At 39.5% G+C, this 24,814-nt stretch overlaps 1 pseudogene; it reads right to left on the bottom strand.

The window, feature by feature from the left end:
• Nucleotides 1-15,649: 15,649 nt before the first annotated feature.
• Nucleotides 15,650-15,879, bottom strand: LOC102179842 (annotated as a pseudogene).
• Nucleotides 15,880-24,814: the final 8,935 nt, after the last annotated feature.

Raw genomic sequence — 24,814 nt, 5'->3', positions numbered from 1 at the left:
AAAGCAATTATACATTAATTAAAAAAACAACAAAAAAGTGTCCATAGAAATCTAGGTAGGCCATAATAAATTATAGTAAAAATCCTTGCAATTTTAACTTCTGGAATGTTCTTGAGAGAATGAAGATTTAGTTTGAGTAGAAGTTTGAGTGCCAGGCAATTGTGTGCATGAAATTTAGATTTCATGATGACTCATCAGATGGCTTTATGTAACTTTGGGCTTTAGTTCTTTCACACCATGGAAGGAATTACAATTTATTTTCTCACATAAATCTTGGTAAATGTTGGTTTAAAAAAAACAGTCCATCAACCCAAAGTATTTTATTTGGAGGCTTCTAGGCACATGTGGTCCCTCTGGTTCGTGACTTTTTTCAAAACAGACACAAAGAATGATTAAGAATAAGTCATTTGCATGCAAACATGATGAGGTGGTCTTCTGTTCAAAAAGCATTTTAGTTTCCAGAGTTTGGGGACCTAGAATCATGAAACAGAGGAAATACAGTTCCAATTCCTCAAGTAATGCATCCACTCTCTGGGAGTTAAAAAGAAAATTTTCCTTCTTTTTACCACACAGAGGATGCTTTCTTGGCAGACTGAAACACCACCTAACAGCCTTTATTTAATTTTGGACTAAGTGCATTCTGCTGGGAGAGTGAGACAAATTAATGACAATATGTCAATTCTCATAGTTATCAAGAAAAGCAGTTGCAACAGTTTTAACAGAAATTTTGTCAGAATTTAATATCTCAGAGTTTTTTATTCGCAAAGTCTCTGCTGTTTCTTATAGCTGTGCCATCCAGTTATTCAATCTGTTTACAATCTCTATAAGCATAGGACAGAGATAGACTGGTAGATATAGGTGTGGAACTGTATGGATAACTCTTGTGACAAACTGCTCTGGTTTCAGTTCATATATGATGTGCAAGGATATTATGAAAATAAACCAATTTCCTCTTCCAAAACATTGTCAAAAGCTAAAAGCACAAAAGGTTGTACTGGCTATCTCACCACCTTCATCTGACTTCTGAAGCTTTCTTAACCTGCAAACAGTTCTCATACTTCTCTGGGAAACCTATATGTTACTGTACCAGTTCAGTTTTTGCTACACAGCAAACTACTCCAAAATTAAATTACTTAAAACTCCCATTGTTTAATGAGCAATTCTGTGGATTGGCAGTTTGGACTGGGACTGGCTTCTGCTGATCTTGACTAGGCTTCCTTATTGGTCTAAGGCGAGGGTCAGCAAACTTTTTCTGTAAAGGGCCAGATGTAACTATCTTGGATTTTTAAGGCAATACTATCTCTGTCATGATTATGCAACCCTGCCAGTATAGCACTAAAGCCATAGATAGAAGTGAATGAATGAGCTTGGCTGTTTTCCAATAAAGCTTTATTTACAAAAACAGGCAGCTAGCCAGTCAACTTCTGGTCTAGGGTCAGTTGTTTGTCTGCTGTGAGCTGACTGGTCTAGAAGGGCATCAGCTGAAATGATGAATGTTTTTCAAGCTTCTGTTAACATCTTGTTTGCTCACTCCCCGTCAACCAAAGCAAATCACCAGGCCAACCCAAATTCAAGGGGTGCAGAAATAGACTACCCCTCTTGATGGGAGGGGATGTATTTGTGGCCATTTGTGATCCTTTAGCTCCCAGCCAATCATAGTTGACTTATCTAAATGATCTTTGGAAATACACAGCTAGGGCTCATAGTAGCCAGGCATAGACAGGCTGCCTGTGTTGATCTTGAATTCTGCCTCTGCTGGCAGAGCTAAAATTCACAAAATCTCTTTGAAGGGTTCTCCTTTCTAGGATTTGGGCAGATGGCCCTGGAGAGATTGCCACCCTATGCATCTTTTTAAAAACGTTTCATTTTATATTGCAGTATAGGTGGCACCAGTGGTAAACAATCTGACTGCCAATTCAGGAGATGCAAGAGACATGGGTTCCATCCCTGTGTCAGAGAGATCCCCTGGAGTAAGAAATGGCAACCCACTCCAGTGTTCTTGCCTGGAAAATTCCAGGGACAGAGGAGCCTGGCGGGCTACAGTCCATGGGGCAGCGGAGAATGGGACACAACTGAGTGCGCACACACACACACACACATAACCGATTAACAATGTTGTGATAGTTTCAGGTGCACAGCAGATCTACTCAGCCATGCATATATTTGTATCCACACTCTATGCATCTTATGTGTATTAAATGACCAGGTAAGCTAACCTAAGAATGAGAAAGCATCAACCACCACCAATAGCATATCTTTCACCATTAGAACCACTTCTTTGGAATAAACTATAGGGAAACACCTGTCCTCGGGGGCATCCAAAGTGCAGTCAGGCCACAGAAAGACCAACTTATAGCTCTGATTTACTATCTGCCATCTTGCCAAGCACCTTAGAACCCAAAGGGCACAACTGTGTCTGTTGGCTGCTCTCACACCACACACAGTACTTTCATGTTGTTGTGCAATGGTCTCTTCATGACTGTTCTATTTGTTCCATGTCATTGAGAGTGGGAGCAGGCCTTATCTACCCAGTATCTACTCAAGGGCCACTCAGATGTAAATTTAGGGCACAGATGTAAGTACAGCAGAGGAGAGAGAAAGTATAGGCACAGAGGGCACATGCTTAGGAATGTAAATCTTAGGGAGGTATTACTCAGGCCTGTTAATGACAACATGAAAACATCTCAGATCAAATGCATACTGTTTCATGACTTGCATGGAAGAAACCTTTCATCAACTGAGTCTCTGCCATCTTATCTGCCCATCTTTAAGAACTTGGCTTACATTCCCTTATTTACTCTTCCTAAGAAGCCCATGGTATATGTATTATTGTGCCCATTTTACAGATCAGAAAACCGAGACTCAGAAAAGTTCAGTCAACTGCCCTAGGCCATTCAGCTAGTAAATGACAGAATCAAGATCAAAGCTCAAAACATGTTCTGACAACTCTGCTTCCTCCAAGATGGGTTATATGGGTGTTTCTTCCTTCATATTGTCTCATTCCTTCTTATCAGGCAACATTAACTTTCCAAGTGTTTGACACCCAAACTTTCCTTTACACTTTAGTCTGATGAGTTTTCAAGACTATGCAGTGATCATCAGAAACAAACGGTAGTTGGAGTTTGGACCATAACACATGACACACTCTCTACTCTGTATTCAGAATCTTGTCATCTCTTATTAGAATTAAGAGAGACCCAAAGAAATAGTCCATCTTGTCTGGCCCTCACTCCAAGGTTGAGAAGCTGCCTCAATCTCTCTCAGATTGCTATCTTGTTCCTTTTTCAAGGATCTCTGGCAGAAAATCCATACCTTTCTCCCTGCATACCTCCTCCAGTGTTTTATTCTCTTGAAAGAAAGGATTTTTTTTTTCTAATGAAGATCTAAAGTTATTGCAGTTTTGACTTAAATCTTTTACTCTATTTCTGTCTTCTAAGAAGATAAAGAAAAGTGACCCAACTTATCCCCATGAAAATTATACTATATGTTTAAAGACAGTAATCGTGACTTAGATGGGAGAAACAATGGAAACAGTGAAAGACTTTATTTTCTTGGACTCCAAAATCACTACAGATGGTAACTGCAGCCATGAAATTAAAAGATACTTGCTCCTTGGAAGAAAAGCTATCACCAACCTAGATAGCATATTAAAAAGCAGGGACATTACTTTGCCAACAAAGGTTCGTTTAGTCAAAGCTATGGTTTTTCCAGTAGTCACGTATGGATGTGAGAGTTGGACTATAAAGAAAGCTGAGTGCCAAAGAATTGGTGCTTTTGAACTGTGGTGTTGCAGAAGACCTTTGAGAGTCCCTTGGACTGGAAGGAGATCCAATCAGTCCATCCTAAAGGAGATCAGTCCTGAATAGTCATTGGAAGAACTGATGCTGAAGCTGAAACTCCAATACTTTGGCCATCCGATGTGAAGAGCTGACTCATTTGAAGAGACCTTGATGCTTGGAAAGATTGAAGGCAGGAGAAGGGGACGACAGAGGATGAGATGGTTGGATGGCATCACCAGCTCGATGGACATGAGTTTGAGCAAGCTCTGGGAGTTGGTGATGGACAGGGAAGCCTGGTGTGCTGCAGTTCATGGGGTTGCAAAGAGTCGGACATGACTGAGCAACTGAATTGTAATCATTCCTTTGGCTCCTCTTGATTTCCTCTACTTCCTCAGCTAGTTTTTGGCATCCTTTAAGAATAATAATCATATTATTATTAATATAATAATCATAATAATAATCGTATATGTCTTTATCTTTAGAGACTACTTATTTACAAAGACTAGACTGACGGTCATAATTCCATCTCTTAAGAGATGAGCCTTTGGACTTGATCATGTGAAGCAATAAAAAGAGCAAGGAATTTGGAATTAGATAGTCTAGGTTTCGGCCCTGGGTCTACTGATGATTAGTTTATTTCCTTCTGGGCCTCAGTTTTTCCTTAAATATATTTTATTTGTTCTCTTTCTTTTTGGAGGGAGGCACAAAAGATGTAGATCCTATCCCTGGGTCAGGAAGATCCCCTGGAGTAATGAAATGGCAACCCATTTCTGTATTCTTGTCTATGGGAAATCCCATGGACAGAAGAGGCTGATGGGCTATAGTCCACGGGGTCACAAAGAATTGGACACAACAGAGCACACACACATATATTTTGACATTTGGGAAATTTTATGTTTTTGTTGGAATCTAGTATTTAGTTACTGTGACAAAAAGAATAATGCCTTCTCCAAAGGTGTCCACGTCTTAATTCCTAGAACTTATGAATATTTTATATTACATGGTAAATGGAAGTCTCAATGGACATCAGTTTGAACAAGCTCTGGTAGACAGCAAAGGACAGGGAAGCCTGGCATGCTGAAGTCCATGGGGTTACAAAGAGTAGGACGCACTGAGCGACTGAACAACAACAACAAAGGGGAGTTAAGGTTGTAGATGGAATTAGAGTTGTTAGTTAGCTGACTTTACCATAAGGAGATTATTCAGGACTGCCTGGCTTCCCAGGTGGCACAGTGGCCACCTGCCAATGTAGGAGACATGGGTTTGATCTTTGGGTTAGGAAGATCCCCTGGAGGAGGACATCATAACCCACTCCAGTATTCTTGTCTGGAAAAATCCCACGGACAGAGGAGCCTGATGGGTTATAGTCCAAAGAGTTGAGCACAACTGGGCACATACACTCTTGCATTATTCAGGGCTATCTGCGTGGCTCAATGTAAACACAACAGTCCTTAAGTGGAAGAGGGAGAAGGGAGAGGCAGAGGGAGATATGATGATGGAAGCAAGGTCAGAAGGATGCAATGTGAGAAGCACTTGACTCACATGATAAGCTTTGAAGATGGAGAAAGGGGACCATGAGCCAAGGGATGTGGTATCGCTAGAAGCTGGAAAGGCAAGGAAATGAAGTCTCCTCTAGCATCTCCAAAAGAAATTCGGCACTACCAGCACCTGGATTTTAGCCCAGTGAGACCTATTTTGGACTTCCGACCTCCAGAACTGTAAAACAATAAATTTATATTGTTTAAGCTGTTCTTTACCAACTGAGCCACCAGGAAAGCCCTTAAGCTGCTAAGTTTGTGATAATTTGTGATGACAGCAATAGAAAATGAATATGATTACCTATACACTGTCTTTATCAATAACCTTAATCCTTTTTTACATATATTGTCTACAATGAGCAATTTTCAAGTTACTCATAAACACTTTCTAACCCCTCTGCCTCCCCTAGTAAATAATTTTGATCCCAGTTTATGTATATGTAAGACAGTCAGCAAATTTATCCTACTTTCTGTGTATTCTCTCTCATTCAGTTTTTTGAACACTACATTTACATGGTCAGAGATAACCATTACAAACTACTTTCTTCCTTATCACTATGATTTTAGTCTTAGGTCATTTTTTAGTTTTCCGAAGCTTATTTTTTAGTAGATTTTTTTTTCAGAAGGGGCTTTTGAGAATAATATTCCCCAAATTCTTATAGATTTTATAACAGTTTGCCTGTGGCCTCTATATTTAAAGGTCAGTTTGGTTGCTTATCAGAAACCTTGGCTCACATTTTCTTTCCCTTAGCATCATAAATGGAGAAGACTCTTGAGAGTCCCTTGGACTGCAAGGAGATCAAACCAGTCAATCCTAAAGGAAATCAACCTGAATATTCATTGAAAAGACTGATGCTGAAGCTGAAACTCCAATACTTTGGCCACTTGATGCGAAGAGCCGACTCATTAAAGATGACCCTGATGCTGGGAAAGATTGAGGGCAGGAGGAGAAGGGGACAACAGAGGATGAGATGGTTGGATGGTATCACCGACTCAGTGGACATAAATTTGAGCAGACTTCAGGAGATAGTGAAGGACAGCGGAGCCTGGCATCCTGAAGTCCACGGGGTTGTAAAGAATTGAACGTGACTTAGTGACTGAACAACAACAGTGTCATAAATATGCTGACTCCATTGCCTTTGGGCATAAATAGTCTAATGTCAATCTGATTTCTCTCCCTCATCAATGACATGGTCTTCTAGCTTGAAAACACCAATAATTTTCTTAGCATATGTCTAAATGCTGACTGTTTTGGTGAATTGTCCTGAAAGGCTTTCAAGTTTTCTTCATTTTTTTTTCAGGAAGATTTTCTTGAATTCCTTCCTGAGCTTTGCTTTCTCACTTATTCTTATTTTCCCTTGCCTCTACAGCAACTCTTTCTATTCATGTGGGTCTATTTATTAGGTCAGCTTTGAGAGTTCTTAGGGCCCACACCACTCCAGTGAAACTCTACCTTCACATGGTTCCTAGATTGGAACTTAGAAATACCCTTGCTAGTTTTAGCCCTTCTCAGGTTGACCCCTGATCTTTCCATGCTAAGGGGCGTTTTGGAGAAATCAATGGGCAATTTTTGGATTATCTCTTTCTTGTGGTCACTGAAAATTCCCATTCTTTCCCCCTCTTTTCCGCTGGACAGTGGCTGGTTCTATACCAGTCTTGGTGGTGGTGGTGTTTTGTCCCAAATCTGTTTCTCTTTCAGAGTTGATGAGGATACCTTGCCACCTGCTTTTATTAAGGATGTTTTTAGATTTACTATCTTAGTTTCTCTTTATTTTGTGTGTGTGTGAGCAGATTCAAAAGATATGCTGCTGCCAGCACCAGTACCTTCCTAGGATTCCCTTCAATAAAATGAGATTGATAAATGATAGTAATAAAACTTATCTTGTGCCACAAGGTTGTTACAGAAATCAAGTGAGATAATATCCATAACATGTATAAGACACGGGATAATCCACACATGTTTCTTTGAATTGCTTGTGGGAAAGACTACAGCCCTTTCATTGCTCAGACCACATTCAATGCAGCCTCCACCCCATAGACATTCACAAGCTCACTTTCGTGATCATTGATGGCTCATTGTCACATGGAGGTAAGGAGCAATCAGACCCCATACACTGAAATCAAAACTCTTGTGTTTCCAGAGGATTAATGCTATACTATTAAACTACGCACTGGAAACACACAAGTATTTAACACAAGTATTTAACATCTTAGTGCTCTAATTCTCAGTACAACATTCCAGAAGCAAAACCTGATGAAGATGAAGATAAGGAAGAGGAATAAAGGGAAGAAGGAGAAAGTTTAAATAAAATAAATTGGTTGAATAAAAGAAGTCCATGGGAAAAGGGAAATTCATATTGTCATGGTTGGATTTTCTTCAAAATGTTCCCAGATTTAAAACTACAGCTGTACTACACGAAACAGAATGAAATTAGAACACCATGTGACTCAGATGGTAAAGCGTCTGCCTACAATGCGGGAGACCTGGGTTCGATCCTTGGGTCAGGAAGATCCCTTGAAGAAGGAAATGGCAGCCCACTCCAGTACTCTTGCCTGAAAAACTCCACAGACTGTCTGCTGAGGAGCCTGGTAGTCTACAGTCCATGGAGTCACAAAGAGTTGGACACAACTGAGAGACTTTCACTTAACCCCCCACACAAAAATAAACTCAAAATAGATTAAAGGCCTAAACGTAAGGTTTGATACTATAAAACTCCTAGAGAAAAACATTAGGCAGACCACTCTTAGACATAAAGCACAGCAAGATCTTTTTCAATCCACTGCCTAGAAAATGAAAACAAAAGCAAAAATAAATAAACAGGACTTAATTAAACTTAAAAGATTTTGCACAGCAAAGGATATCATAAACAAAACTAAAACAATGGAAGAAAATATTTGCAAATGAAGCAACCGACCAGGGATTAATCTCCAAACTATACAAACAGCTCATGCAGCTCATATCATAAAAACAAAAAACCCAGTCAAAAAATGGACAAATCTAAATAGACATTTCACCAAAGAAGACATACAGATGGCCAACAAATGCATGAAAAGATATTCAACATCACTATTTATTAGTGAAATTTAAATAAAAACTACAATGAGGTATCACCTAACAGTGGTCATAATGACTATCATCGAAAATCTACAAACAATAAATGCTAGAGGTGTGGAAAAAAGGGAGCCCTCTTACACTGTTGGTGGGAATGTAAATTAGTACAGTCACTATGGAGAACAGTATGGAGGCTCCTTAAAAAACTAAAAATGGAGCCACCATATGATCCAACAAGGGCTTCACAGGTGGCACTAGTGGTAAAGAACCCACCTGCCAATTCAGGAGACATAAGCTACACAGGTTCGATTCCTGGGTTGGGAAGATCCCCTGGAGGAGGACATGGTAACCCATTCCAGTATTCTTGCCTAAAGAATCCCATGGACAGAAGAGCCTGGTGGGTTATAGTTCATAGGGTCTCAAAGGGTCAGACACTACTGAAGTGACTTAGCATGCATGCACATTAGGTCCAGCTATTCCACTCATGGGTATACAACTGGAGAAAATCATAATTTGAAAGTATGCATGCACCCCAATGTTCATGGCAGCACTATTTACAATATCCAGGACACAGAAGCAATGTACATGGCCATCAAGAGAGGAATGGATAAAGATGTGGTACATATATACAATGAAACATTACTCAGCCTTAAAAAGGGATGAAATAATGCCATTTGTAGGGACATGGATGGACCTAGAGACTGTCATACAAATTGAAGTCAGTTAGACAGAGAAAGACAAATATCATATAATTTCACTTATATGTAGAATCTAGAAAAATGATACAGATGAACTTATTTGCAAAACAGAAATAAAGTCATAGATATAGAAAACAAACTTATGATTTATCAAGGAGGGAAGGGGGTGGGATAAACTGGGAGATTAAGACTGACATATAAACACCACTGTGTATAAAACAGATGACTAATGAGAACCTACTGTATAGCACTCTACTAAGTAGAATTCTACTGCTTGGTGCTCTGTGGTGACCTAAAGGGAAAGGAATCTTTAAAAGAGAGGATATATGTATATGTATAACTGATTCACTTTCCTGTACAGCAGAAACTAACACAACATTGTAAGGCAACTATACTTAAACAAAAATTAATAAAGAAATTAGAAATATAGAGAATGGCCCCCCAAAACCCAACAGCTGTAAAACCCCTATAGTTATTGACATAAATTTACTTTTAAAATGATTTTTTTTTAATGAGTTCAATAGAAATAGCTGAAAAGAGAATGGTAAAAGTGAAAAAAATCAACAAAATGTGGAAATCCATTTTAAAGATGCCAGAGGCAAGATTTGGGTACTGAAAAATAATGGAAGTATGCAAGCATATTACAGAACAACAAAGCTCTTGTCAGTTTCCTGACTCCTTATGGTAATTATCCTGAAAGGTCAGAGAAGAGTTCTGACTATGCAAGCTAAGACAATAAATGCTGTATTAAAGGCAGTAGAGGGCGCTGGAGAACAATAGGTTTGTGTCTGCAGGTCCTGGATAGGGCAGAGTAGGCCATAGGAGCTCACCCCTCTGGACTCTTCCTCTCTCCCTGCCTAGGAAATCTGAAAAAAGCCTGGTGGATTTGCTTGCTAGCTTCATTTCTGCAGCCTTCAGTCCCCACCATCCACCTCCCCTGGCAGTTGGGCCCCTTTCCTCTACACTTTGATGGCAAGTCTCTGACCAAGGTCACCAAAGACTCCCGATAATGCCACTAAATCCTCTAGTCTTCACACAGTCCTTGGCTGGATGATGCACTGCTGGCTACCCCCTGGATCTTCGCCAACTCCCACTTCCTCAACTCCTTCTTTCCTGATTTTGCCTCAGCATCTCTGACAGAAACCACTCAGATGTCTCCAGCAGGGCCTGTTTTCTACTTGCCCCTTAAATGTGGGTGGTTCTAGGGTCCCCTGAAAGGTTTGCTTATTCTCATGGCTTCCACTGCCATTTCTGTGCTGACTACTGCTATACCTGAGTCTGGTTTTGGCTTCCATCTTGCCCAGCCCAGCCAAGTGCTTCTAAGGATTTAGCACTCCACCTACTGCAGACTGTGCAGGGAAACTTACAAATGTCCCATTTTACCACCACCTCCAGAATCTAAACACCTAACTCATCTGCAAGTCATTTGTCCCTTCTCTCTCTATTCCTCCTCCCATTATGCCTTCATCTAACCCTTAGGAGATGACAGATGTCACCAATGAAAGAACAACCTTGGTCTTCAGGTATGATCACATCGTTCTACTAGTAAATGTGAAGTGTTCACTCAGATGCTCCCTGCTCTGTGAGTACTACCTTGTCCAGCCAATTTCAAACATCTTTCACTTCCCCACCAGCCTTCCCAAACCCCTTTACCTTGCTCTACTTTTTGTTTTTTCCATAATACTTACCACCTTCTGGCATACTGTACAATTAACTTATTGATTATATGCATTTTTGTTGTCTGTCTCCCAGCTAGAATGAAAGCTACAAAAGGGCAGAAATGTTTGTTTTATTCTCTGGTGTATCCCCAGTGCTTAGTGCTAAACTTTTAATAATTCATTTTTGCATGAATAAGTGAATAAAGCAATAACACAAGAGCAATTCACGAGGCATATGAGAATCAGAAAGAGATACAGGATGCAAATGAGTCCAAAGGGTATGGTTCAAAATTCCATCCATTATAGTGTAATAAGCACTAGTAGGGTATTATTAGGGGGTTCCCTTGTGGCTCAGAAAGAATCAACCTGCAATGCAGGAGACCCAGGTTTGATCCCTGGGTCGGGAAGAGGGTATTATCAGTGGCTATGCAAAAGAGAATAATCAGTGAGCTTAAAAATGGCCCCAGCTAGTATATTAGATGAATACTTTCAAGTCAGAAATACTACGCTATATTGTATGTTCAGATCCTGAAATTTGTGTGGTTTGTTAAATCCCACATGTCAGGTAACATGGTAGACAAAAGCTGGTCACAAGAAGGAGGCTTTCCCAATAGCTTCCTGCTTCACCTTAAGTGGAGTGTCCAGGGTAAATTAGTCATATGTTTGTTTTTTTTTTAATTTTCTGTATTTTATGATGCTTTGGCATCTTGGGACCTTGTGGACTTAGAGGAGGACTACTTCCTCCCCTAGGTTTAGTTAATTTCTAAACATAGCAAACAACTTGCTGCAAACCAACCAATCCTAAGTCTATACCCTCCATCTACCTCTTTTTATCAGGATCCTGCCTCCCAAGACAATATCCCTCTGCCCTAAATCACTCCAGGGCTAGGCACCAGAAAACCAGGGACCATTCTCATGGCCCAGAGCCTGTCAAAATTATTCCCACTATTCAAGCCTGCTCTGTTTGCCTACTCGGCCTCACTCATTCCTTTTCACAAAAACTGCACTAAAGGCTCTTGCTTACATTTCCCCCTGACTCTTTTTGCCTCCTGACCGACTCTGGTGCTTCCCCATGTGGCCCTGAATTGTGTGGAGTGCTTCCTCATTCTAGGAATCTGTAAGAACTTATTCTTTCATGGCAGTCATTTCCATGTCTGTGCGTCTTACCATAATTTAATAAAAGAAATCCCAGGAATGTTTTAAAATACAGGGCCTGTGACGCTTCTGGTCAGACTTTTACAACCCAGAATTTTTGACTAAGAAACCTCAGCTAAACGGAACTGGCAAATGTATTCCATTTGCTTAACTAAGTAACACAAGGAAGGTATTAAAAACAAGAACACTTTGGGAACGTTCTGTTTGGACAAGTGTACTGACAAATGTTGAAGGCTTGTGTTGCTCCAAATGGGCTTCTTTTCTTTTTTTAAGATCTTTGAAATGCTTAAGAGAATTTGATCCACTAAATGTTAGGAAAGTTTTTCACATTAGATTTGTAAATCTGCCTTTGTAGCTGTGAGAGAACCAAATGCATTAACTTTTTAAATATAGTTTGAAACACCTAAGATCATTCAATTAATTCAAGTTGAAACTGATGCTAAATATTGAGGAAAATTTGGTTTGTCAAATTTATGAAATAAGAGCATATTAATCAAATAACCAATTAAAGTGATGGTTTTTTTCTTACACAGAAATCACTTAGGTTATAAATATAGCTTATATGTTGAGCTTAAAAGCTGAAAAGTAATGGTTTTTATATTTATTATGTTGATAAATTAAATAGTAAGACACAAGTAACTGTAAGAATATTTTTCTGTGCATGAAAGCTCTTTGCAAAGAAAAGTCACTAACACTTAAAATTTTTCAAAGGCTTCACAAGGCACCTAAAATCAAGTCTAAAATCCTTAGCACAGTGCAAAGTACCAGAGCCAAGTCAGCCAGTGCATCCCTTTCCTTGTCATCCCTATGCTCCTTTACCCTCTGCCTCACTTCCCATACCCAGTCTCTGGGGCTGCCAATTGCTGGCTGCCAGCTTCCCTATCCCCATAGGTGCTGGTGTCATCTTAACCTTCCTCTTTACCTGGCTCTTTTGTTCCCTTCCTTCAAGTCTCAGCTTGAATGTCTCTTCCAACCAAGCTCCCTCTGAAACAAACACATATGGTATTCTGTATTTTGCAACTAAAATTAGAATTCCCACCTATGGGGACTTCCATGGAGATCCAGTGGTTAAGACTTCAGCTTCCAAAGCAGGCAGTGAGGGTCTGATCCCTGGTTGGTTAGGGAACTAAGATACCATGTGCTGTGCAGTGAGGCAATAAATAAATAAATAAGAAATAAGAATTCCTACTTAAGTGTTAATTTCTGTGTTTTTTCCTGGGCAGGAACAACTTCCCCAGAGTGGTGGTCCCTAATAGGTGTTTTTTAAAGCAATGAGCAAGTCTCTTGTCTTCTGCAATTCAACAAGAAGACCACAAGTGACCCTTCAGACCCCCAGGACTAATCCCAACTACTGATGTTTGAGGCAAGACAATGCAAGCCCTCTGCCCCTCATATGACCACCCCTTCCCAATGTAATGTCCTCTCTGTCCAGTCTTTCATTTGAGTGCAACCTTTTGGCCAAATCCCTTCATCTATGAAAGATATGATGATTAGCATGATAATAATATTCTAAAGAAATGGAACTGGGCCAGTTGTATAGAAAACAAAGAGAAACTTAACTTCTACCTCACTCCATTCACACACACACAAAATTATTTTGGGGTGTATTATAAATTTAAAGGTAAAACCTAGGACTACAAAAGATTCCATAAGAAGGCCTAAGAGGATATTTTCACCACTTTGGAGCAGACAGATTTCATACACAGGACACAGAAAGCCTTAATCACAAAGGGATGGGGTTGTTGAGTTTATTTAAATCTTTTATTCTGCCATACTGGTAAGCACAATAGGATATACTTGCCAAGCTGATATTTGAAAATTGATATATGATACAGACCCTTTCACTTCTGAAAATCCAAAATCTTAAAAAGCTCATACTTGTTAGCATCACCAGAAATGTATCCTAGTGGATCTTGGAATCAGAGGGAAAAAATAGTTACAAAGCATACCATTCGAATAATTGCTGAAATTTGAGTACGGAGTATATAATTTTACTCAAGTTATGTAAAGTAGTGAAAGTGTTAGTTCCTCAGTCATGTCTGACTCTTTGTGACCCTGTGGACTATAGCCCACCAGGCTCCTCTGTCCATGGGATTTTCCAGGCAAGAATACTGGAGTGTGTTGCCATTCCCTTCTGCAGGAGATTTTCCAAACCAGGGATCAAACCCAGGTCTACCACATTGCAGCAGATTCTTTATGTCTGAGCCACAAGGGAAGCCCCAAGTTATATAAGAGAATGTCATTATTATGAAATGCATGATGAAATATTTAGGAATATAAGGATATTTACATGTCATTTACATTCAAATGAGTCAGGGGAAAACACATATGAGAAAGCATGAGAAAGCGAGAGACAAGACAGAGATAGAGAGCAAATATGGCAAAATATTAACAACTGAGGAATCTGGATCAACAACATATGAGTGTTCTTTGTACTATTCTTGCAACTCTTTGGTAAGTTAGAGATTTTTTAAAAAATAAAAATATATCAAATTTATTTTAGTATCTAGTTTCATTTTTAAATTAAAGCTATTGGATAGTGTTTTTGTAATTTAAAATTCATTATCAGAGGTGAGGAAAGAATTAATAAGCTTTTAACTATTGATGACAACTGAAATTATTAACCATGCATTTTTAAAAGCCATGTTAGAGTAAAAAGTTCCAGCTATGCTACTTAATGAAGGAACTATCCTTTAACTCTTTCTTTCTAATTATAATCTCATTTTGACATAATGTACACCTTTTTCATCCAATCAATACTATGCCGAACAAAAATTTTCCAAATGTTAAGGCTTGCTTTACTATTTGTGAAATTTGACTTAACTGTTACTCTTTAAAAGTTCCTTAAAGGAAATTTGAAATTTTAATTTTCACCGTGAACCTGTTTGATCAAAAAGGTAAAGCAAAACTGATATTTATATAATCAACAAATTATCTGAAAAAAATTTTAACTACTTCACATTTCTTCTTAGCACAAGTGAGAATAAATTGGTTCCAAGGTACTACAGGTTTGGCATTTTTACTACAAGCTTTAAATCATATTGTTACTATACTCAAATCATCTCTAAGAAAATGGTGGTGTTCACAAGTACAAAAATTATTATATCCAGTAAGTGATATTCTACACAGTCAAGATAATAAGAGAATTCTTTACAAAATTATATTTTGAAAAATGCAGAATGTCTGACAATTACCAGTATCACAAAAGCTAAAATGAGAAAAATACAGAAAATAGAAGTACTCATTAAATAATATTATTTTGCTTTGAAGAAGCCAGAAATGATTCTATTTGAGGAAATAAGTGATAATGACAAGATGCAATTAATACATCCTATCTCTTTTAAGCCAAAGCCTGCTTTTCACCTCAGGACAATTCTGATTTTTGCATTCTTAATCTCCTTTGTCCAGAACAGGGCCCCGTTTTAAGCCATTATTTGAATAGAGTTCATGATCTAAAGCCATTTTTCTCCACAGGATGTTTTCATTTTAGTATTAATACATAAGTTGCAAAAAGGCAAATGACTAAGTCAGTTACAAAGAATTTGTAGCATAATAAGAGCCAATTTATAGTAACTGTCAACGGACTTCTATACTGAAGCCGAAAAGTTGCTACAGTACAGGTGAGAACTAACATGATTCTTCCATATGCTCAGACTTTGTTTATTAAAAAATACCATCATAAGATCTGAAAAGAAACCTTACTGGGTCCTTCCAAAGCTGAATAATTTTCCAAACGATTTTCCTCTGGTTGCAGAGCCTGTTCATGCCTTCAATGTTTTTTCAATCATTTAGCTTTTGCAATATTTTTTGGATATTTTTGTTTCTTCTTTTGCTCCTTTTCCCAATCATCTTAGCCAATTTCCAAGACAATATAGCACTTGCTAGAAACAATGACATTAGGGCCAAAATAATTGTTGAAAAGAAGTCATATGGGTTTTTTGAAGCCCATTCCACAACATACTCAGCCTAAGCCTTTATATCAACTCTTTGCAACTCCATGGACTATAACCCGCCAAGCTGTTCTGTCCATGGAATTCTCTAGGCAAGAATACTGGAGTGAGTTGCCACTTCCTACTCCAAGGGATCTTCCCAGCACAGGAATCGAACCTGAATCCCATGCATCTCCTGGATTGGTAGGCGGATTCTTCCCCACTAACGCCACCTGGGATTATTAGCCAATCATAATTTCATATGATCCTTGGTTGGTTGTCTTCTTCTTTAGCTCTACCATAAACTCTGACTGAAGGCTTAAATTCTTTTTTTTTTTAATTTCTGTTACTTTCTTTTTTTTTCTTTTTTTAAAATATAAATTTATTTATTTTAATTGGAGGTTAATTACTTTACAATATTGTATTGGTTTTGCCATACATCAACATGAATCTGCCACAGGTATACACGTGTTCCCCATCCTGAACCCCCCTCCCACCTCCCTCCCCGTACCATCTCAGGGTCGTCTCAGTGCACCAGCCTCAAGCATCCAGTATCATGCATTGAACCTGGACTGGCAATTTGTTTCATATATGATATTATACATGTTTCAATGCCATTCTCCCAAATCATCCCACCCTCGCCCTCTCCCACAAAGACCAAAAGACTGTTCTATACATCTGTGTCTCTCTTGCTGTCTTGCATGCAGGGTTATCATTACCATCTTTCTAGATTCTATATATATGTGTTAGCATACTGTATTGGTGTTTTTCTTTCTGGATTACTTCACTCTGTATAATAGGCTCCAGTTTCATCCACCTCATTAGAACTGATTCAAATGTATTCTTTTTAATGGTTGAGTAATATTCCATTGTGTATATGTACCACAGCTTTCTTATCCATTCCTTTGCTGATGGACATCTAGGCTGCTTCCATGTTCTGGCTATTATAAACAGTGCTGCGATGAACATTGGGGTACACGTGTCTCTTTCACTTCTGGTTTCCTTGGTGTGTATGCCCAGCAGTGGGATTGCTGGGTCATAAGGCAGTTCTATTTCAGTTTTTTAAGGAATCTCCACACTGTTCTCCATAGTGGCTGTACTAGTTTGCATTCCCACCAACACTGTAAGAGGGTTCCCTTTTTTCCACACCCTCTCCAGCATTTACTGCTTGTAGACTTTTGGATCACAGCCATTCTGACTGGCGTGAAATGGTACCTCATTGTGGTTTTGATTTGCATTTCTCTGACAGTGAGTGATGTTGAGCATCTTTTCATGTGTTGAAAAGCCATCTGTATGTCTTCTTTGGAGAAATGTCTATTTAGTTCTTTGACCCATTTTTTGATTGGATCGTTTATTTTTCTGGAATTGAACTGCAGGAGTTGCTTGTGTATTTTTGAGATTTTTTCTTTGTCAGTTGCTTCATTTGCTATTATTTTCTCCCATTCCGAAGGCTGTCTTTTCACATTGCTTATATTTTCCTTTGTTGTGCAGAAACTTTTAATTAGGTCCCATTTGTTTATGTTTGCTTTTATTTCCAATATTCTGGGAGGTGGGTCATAGAGGATCCTGCTGTGATTTATGTCGGAGAGTGTTTTGCCTATGTTCTCCTCTAGGAGTTTTATAGTTTCTGGTCTTACGTTTAGATCTTTAATCCATTTTGAGTTTATTTTTGTATATGGTGTTAGAAAGTGTTCTAGTTTCATTCTTTTACAAGTGGTTGACCAGTTTATATACTCCAAGGTGGAAGCAGGAAGGCAGAAGCAGTGGCCTTCCCAACCCACCCACGGGCCAGTGCTCACCTGGATCCTAGAGTTGTTGTTGTTTTAATTTTAAGAACAACAACAACAACAAAAAAAATTCTTGCTGAAACTGAGTTGAATCCTGTCTCCCAAAGATTTCCATCTCTTTGGATCTAATTCTGTCCCTTCTGTGATCTTTCTGGACAAACATGTTTTTCCACTATAATACCATTTCAGACATCAGAATGATGGTATCATGACTCTCCCAGCTTTTTCTCAGTAGATAATCTGGGTGGAAACTTCACCTCTTTCCTAATCTCTACCCTTCTTTGCTCTGTAGTTGTTCTTTCTCTTCCACTCAGGGCAGATATAAACACACGTACACACATACAAACACACTCACAAGTGTATATATTAAGTGTGATGTCTTACTTTGGGAACCTCTGTCAGCTCCTACATATGCAGAGCTGTCCATGGAAATGCACAAGGAGTAATTTTCTTCCGTGCATAAAAATCTCAACAGTGTCAAAGGCTTCTCAATGAGACTGTGACACAGCCTGTCACTTACTGCATTGGCAAAGAAAAAGTAGACAGCAAAGCATTGTCTCTTTTGGCAGGACTGTGAGACGAATGGAGTCTCAGGAACTCACAGTGTGTGAAAAAGAGAAATAAGACATAAAAGCCCGCCATAGAAAGGTTGCTATGGTGTGATGTGTTTCCCCCACCCCACCACTCTTTTCAGAGGCAGAAAAAAAAATGAATGATGGTAGATTTCACCAATTCTTTCATAAGTGAATGAATGAGTCTTTCCCAAAGAAAACTGTCTCACAAAATGAATAGCTCCATTACACAAATCTGGTGACACAATCAGACATTAGGAACCAAGATAGCCACAAGTTCTACTCAGTGCACAAAGGCACAGATGGATCTGAATTCTGAGGATGTATATTCATATTTAAAGTATTGACTGATGGCATGAATTGCATGAGATCTACCAAGAGTGAAAAGTGAAAGCAAAATTGTTAGTCTATCAGTCGTGTCTGACTCTGTGACCACGTGGACCGTAGCCCACCAGGCTCCTCTGTCCATGGAATTTCCCCAGGCAAGAATACTGGAGTGAGTAGCCATTTCCTTCTCCAGGGAATTTTCCCAATCCAGGGATCAAGCTCAGGTCTCCTGCATTATAGGCAGATTCTTTGCTGTCTGAGCCACCAGGGAAGCCCCAAGACCACGAGTGGCTAGCCATTCCCTTCTCTGGGGGAGCTTCCTGACCCACTAATGTGAACCTGGGTCTCCTGCATTATAGGTGATTCTTTACCATCTGAGCCACCCGGTAAGATACATTCAGCATGACCAAAAGCTAGCTATAGCAATGAACGCCTCTGAAATGTATTTTTACCAAGATAGCTCCAAACCTGTTTGCCGGTGTGTTCCCAGGGCTTGAAACAGGAGGTTTGAAATATAGCTAGCTTCTCAAGGTCCTTTCTACCTCCTTGATGCTGAGCACAGAGTTCTTGCAGACTCTGTGTTAAAAGTAGAACATTAGCACCATCTAAAGGCTACATTCCAAATGTCTTGCCAGTGTAAGATATGTTGCCTGAAATAATGTTTATTGTGTATTTTTTGGGTTCCAAAATCACTGCAGATGGTGATTGCAGCCATGAAGTTAAAAGACGCTTACTCCTCCTTGGAAGGAAAGTTATGACCAACCTAGATAGCATATTGAAAAGCAGAGATATTACTTTGCCAACAAAGGTCCTTCTAGTCAAGGCTATGGTTTTTCCAGTGGTCATGTATGGATGTGAGAGTTGGACTGTAAAGAAAGCTGAGTGCCAAAGAATTGATGCTTTTGAACTGTGGTGTTGGAGAAGACTCTTGAGAATCCCTTGGACTGCAAGGAGATCCAACCAGTCCATCCTGAAAGAGATCAGTTCTGAGTGTTCATTGGAAGGACTGATGCTGAAGCTGAAACTCCAGTACTTTGGCCACCTGATGTAAAGAGTTGACTCACTGGAAAAGACCCTGATTCTGGGAAGGATTGGGGGCAGGAGGAGAAGGGGAAGACAGAGGATGAGATGCCTGGATGGCATCACCGACTAGGTGGACATGAGTTTGAGTGAACTCCGGGAGTTGGTGATGGACAGGGAGGCCTGGCATGCTGTGATTCATGGGATCGCAAAGAATTGGACACGACTGAGTGACTGAACTGAACTGAATGCTTTGGAGTATTGACACTAAAAATTTTTGCCTACCGAGAATGAAGCAGTGGGCCAGTATCACATGCTATGTGTCTGAGACGGTTATATTTCTGGAGAGGTACATGTTGTCTGCAGTGCTTGCCTGTTTGAAAGAGTAGGCCTTTTAAAAATTTTTTATAGAAATATTGATTTACAATGTTGTGTTTCAGGTGTACAACAAAGTGGCTCAGTTATACCTATATGTATAAACACATACATTAATTTTTTTTACATTCTCTTCCCTTATAGGTTATTATAAGATATCGAGTAGAGTTATCCATGCTAAACAGTAAGTCTTTGTTGTTTATCTATTTTATATATAGCAGTGTGTACCTGCTAATCCCAAACTCCTGGTTTATCCATCTCTCCCCTTCCCCAAAGTAGGTCGTGTTTATCAAAAGCTGTACTGGCTTGCTGTATTGTAGGGACCTGTTATTCCTTAGCTCAAACTGCCAGTGGGTCTAGTCTGAACTTGGCCATTGGTGGGAGGGAGGCGGTTGAGGGGCAGGGGACTGGGCGGTTATGAAATAGCCACTAGCCTGGTAGGAGAGATGGGGCTCCAGGTCTGCTTTGCTGTTTGCTAGGTTTGTGGCTTTAACCTCTCTGATCTTGTTAGGCATAAAGCAAGGTTGCTCCACGAGATTATCTTTAGGGACCTCTCCTTTTTTACCATCAGTGTGGCCCTGCGTTTTGAGACGATGATGTAACCTGGTCCCATACCTCTATTTTATATCATTTTGGGGAGCAAAAGAAAATGATCCCAGAAACTGTCTGTTATGTTAAACCCCGCTGAGTTGTACCCAAATCCTTTGGGTTCAAAGGCAAGGAAAGTCTGACTTAAAGTTTCTTTGGAAAGTTTCCAGGGCCCCAGTAGTAAGCTAGAGTCCCCAGATTCCCTAAAAGTTACTAAGGACCTATTAGAAATAGGAGCTGGTCTTTAAAAGACTTGAGTGGTAGGAGGATTTTACAATAGATTGACCCTCTGATACAGTCATCCAATGGAAATGTGACTTCTGAGGGTCAAACCTTGGCAGGTGTGGGGACAGAGAGTGGATGCAGCAAAAAGAAAAAGAATTTTAAGCTTAGTAGATAGAGATCTAGGGCTTCCCAGGTGGCGTTAGTGGTAAAGAACCTGCCTGACAATGCAGGAGTCGAAAGAGACGTAGACTCGATCCTTAAGTCAGGAAGGTCCCCTGGAGGAGGGCATGGCAACCCATCCAGTATTCTTGCCTGGAGAATCCCGTGGACAGAGGAGCCTGGAGGGCTACAGTCCAGAGGGTCACACAGAGTCAGACAGGACTGAAGCAACTGAGCACACGCACGTGCAGACAGAGACCTGTGGTTAGTTTGCCTCTGCCCCTTACTGGTCGTGAGACTCAGGACAAATCACTCAAGCACTCTAAGCTTTGGTTTCCATGTCTGTAAAATGCACCTAACAACCAAGTTGTTGAAAGGATTAAATTAGACACTGTACCCATCTAGTCCAGCCCAATACTGGATGCAGCATAAATATCCCATGAATGATGTCACAAGCTTATTATTTTAAAAGCAGACTCTCCCGTTTAAGGCAACACAGTGAACAAAGAAAGGTTTGAGATTCTTGTGCATTAGCACAAGCCCCAGCAATAGATTTTGAGTCTCAGATCTAAAAATGCTTGCCAGGTTCCTCTGACACACAGCCCGGGTTCTTGCTTTTGTCTTTCAAAATGGCCTCTTAGCTCTGTGCTTCTTGAGTGTCTGCCATCGGTTGCACCTTTCCCCTGCACCATCTTGCTTCTGCTTTTAGCACAGGTGGCTTTGCTGTCAGGGTATTTGAAGTCTTCCTTTGATGGCCGTGCAACTAAGCAACTTAATTATGAATGAGCACTCTGCCTAAAAGACTGTATCGCTCTGCTCTTGTTTTTGTTCAAGTACCCCTGGCATATAGCCAGCGACTCAATACACAAAAGCAAAGGGATGACCGACCGACCCACCCACCACTGAACGACCCCACTCCCTTCCCATCCATCTGCTGCTTGCTGCCTTTGTTAGAAGGGAAGAGAGGAAGAGTGAGCTATGAGGAAAAGATCATGAAAATATAATACATTTTTGTGAAATATATTGATAACATATTTAACCTTTAAAAAAAAAGTTCTCAAAATGAATGATGCATTATCAGCAATTCATTCTGTTCTAAGATTGGTCAAAGCAATGAGCTTATTTCTATTTTTAATCACTTATATAAAATATCACCCATGTACAGCTCTTGAAAAGAAGAAAAGGAAACATGAGAAACTCAATAAGTAAAAGTACAAGGTTTCTTTGTGGTGAAAGTACAGCAGAAACTTTATCTTAAGAATAGTAAAGTGTTAGAGCAGGGCTGTGTGTGTGTGGGGGGGTGTGTGTGTGTAGAATATTCATGATATGGGAAGAGATCTTCATAATCTGGTCTACAAAACTGAGTAGTAGAAAGCATAAGTGATGCTCTCTGGATCACACAGCCGGTTGGTGGTGGAGCCAGGAGGGTATTTGGATTTCCTGACTCCTAGATATTATTGAGCAAGGCCATGTGGACAGTAAAGTCTCCAAAATCTCCAAGTAACTGTTGCTCGTGTTACTGTTGCTTTTGAACTGTTACTAAACCAGTTCAACCTCTTTTTTTGTTCCCTCAACCTCTTTGCTCTTATTCTTAGACTTGTCCACTACGTTTGCTCCCTTTTTACACAAAGATTTCAGTACATATATTTCAAAAATAATATATGGCTGGAATTGACAGGCACTGTGAATGTAAAATAAGCACCAGATTTCAAAGACTTGATATGACAAAAAGAATGTGAACGATCTTAGTGATAACTTTTCTTGTTGATTACATGTTGAAACAATATTTGGGATAGATTGGATTGAGTAAAATATGTTGTTAAAATTAATTTTACCTGTTTAAAAAAATTTTAGTGTTGCTACTATAGGGTTAAAAATGATTTATGTGGCTCACATTACAGCTTTAATCATGTAGAATTATAACCTTCCAATTTGAATTAGATATTCTCCTCTTTGTTCAAATCCAAGATTTGCAACAAAGGCTTCTGGCTAAGGGTACATGACTACTGTTTTGGCAAAATAGAATTTAATGTAAGAAATAATTGACAGGTATATTAAACTGTGCTAATCAATAATTGCACTGTTTGGGGCAGATTATATAAATTATACTCATCCATAGTTGTACTATTCTGGTAAAGTAGAAATTAATGTAAGGCATAAATGATTTAAATGCATTAATTTGTACTATTTACTATAATCCTCCCTTCCTTGTGGTGGAACATATAGTCCCTGACTCTCTGGTGTCTTTAAATTTAAACATAACCAAAAATGTTGCCTTCATAAAGTTCTTCCAGCAGGCCACTAGTCAAGACATACCTCAAAATAGGCTCATTAACTCACAGCTGTAAGCTGTTATTAAAGGGTGGGGTGTGAAGCAGAGGGAGAGAAGACAGGGCTTTTGAGAATAACTGAATGACGGGAGGAAGAAAAGGCTGTACCTTACTTCAGAATAAATTAATTTCTCAGAAAAATATTAAAAAGCTTACACATTGTTTTCATCTAAGCCTAATTCATGCAAGGAGGAGGGCAAATAAAATGATCTAATAAGTGTCTTCTGCCACTTGAGTGAATGTAATTTTAAAGCAGAATACGCAAACTAAAAATTAAGCTATAAAATAGAAACCAAGTTTGATTTATTTCTACCAATTTAGTATTATAATCTTAAAATGAAAACTTTTTATTGTATAGTAATATAACAGAAAGTCTTAAGAATGCATAAATTTTTCTGGGGAAACATATGGATAAGAATACCATTCAGCTTAGGCAAAGCTCTATTTGAGAAGCTGCAACTTGTTCTAACTCTGAATGCATAATGCAAATGGTTGCTAATACTCATGAGTGCTGCTCAGTGCCAGGTATTGTTCTGGGTTTCTACACATCATGTATTAACGTACTTAATTGTCATAATAGAACCATGAATTCTATTCACAGACTGATCTTACCTTACAGATATGAAATCCAAGGCACAGAAAGACGGAAAAGCTTGCCCAGAAGTCACATGGCTAGTAAACAGCAGAACAGGGATGTAAGGCAGTCTTGCCTCAGAGTTCATGACCTTAACATACAACGAGCACTCTGAGTTAGTGAGTAAAAGTGGCCAAACGGTTAAAGAAAGTCTTAGAATATTGGTTTCAACAACAATAATGAAGAATTCATTTGCATGGATCATGGAAACCTGCCATGCAAGAAGAATCAAGGATTTAGCATTGGCCAATGGCGTGAGCCTTGGTTGAAAAGTCAGGAGACACAGGATCAGAAACCTCTATAAATAACAGTGGTCCCCAACCTTTTGGCACCAGGGACTGATTTCATGGAAGACAATTTTTCCATGGACCAGGCGGTTGGGGGGAGTGGTAGGAGGGTGGTTTCTGAAAGATTCTTATAAGGAGCATGCAACCTAGATCCCTTGCATGCACAGTTCACTGTAGGGTTTGAGCTCCTATGAGAATCTAATGCTGCCGCTGATCTGACAGGAGATGGAGCTCAACCAATAACAGCCATGAGGAGCAGCTATAAATACAAACGAAGCTTCACTCCCTGGCCCATGGCTCACCTCCTGCTCTGTGGCCAGAGGGAGGGGTGTGAGGGGGAAGGATGGGGAGTTGAGGAACCCTGTTCTCTAGAGTGAGACAGTGGGATGACGTGCCCTGCATGTACCTTTATCAGACCAATTATTCTGTTAGTATTATAGTTTCTGAGAGCTTCTTCCAATGACAATTACTTAAAAAGTCATGAATCACAAATGAAGTTGTGGAATTTAATAAGGACATGTGAAGGAGACTGTCCCAATGCGAAGAGGAAATAATTGGACGCTAGGATTATGGGGAAAACACTGCTGGTGTTGACCAAAATTGAAGAGGACACATTGTTAAGAATTTAGTTATTTAAAACCAAAAGCAGGGTTTAGAATATCAGCTTTTACCAGGAAAGAGCTTTACCTCTTTAAATTTTT

The sequence above is a fragment of the Capra hircus genome (genome assembly GCF_001704415.2).
Source record: "Capra hircus breed San Clemente chromosome X unlocalized genomic scaffold, ASM170441v1, whole genome shotgun sequence".
NCBI classification, from domain to species: Eukaryota; Metazoa; Chordata; class Mammalia; order Artiodactyla; family Bovidae; genus Capra; species Capra hircus.
Note: the sequence above shows the minus strand (reverse complement) of the source record. Positions and strands in the feature narration are given on the sequence as shown.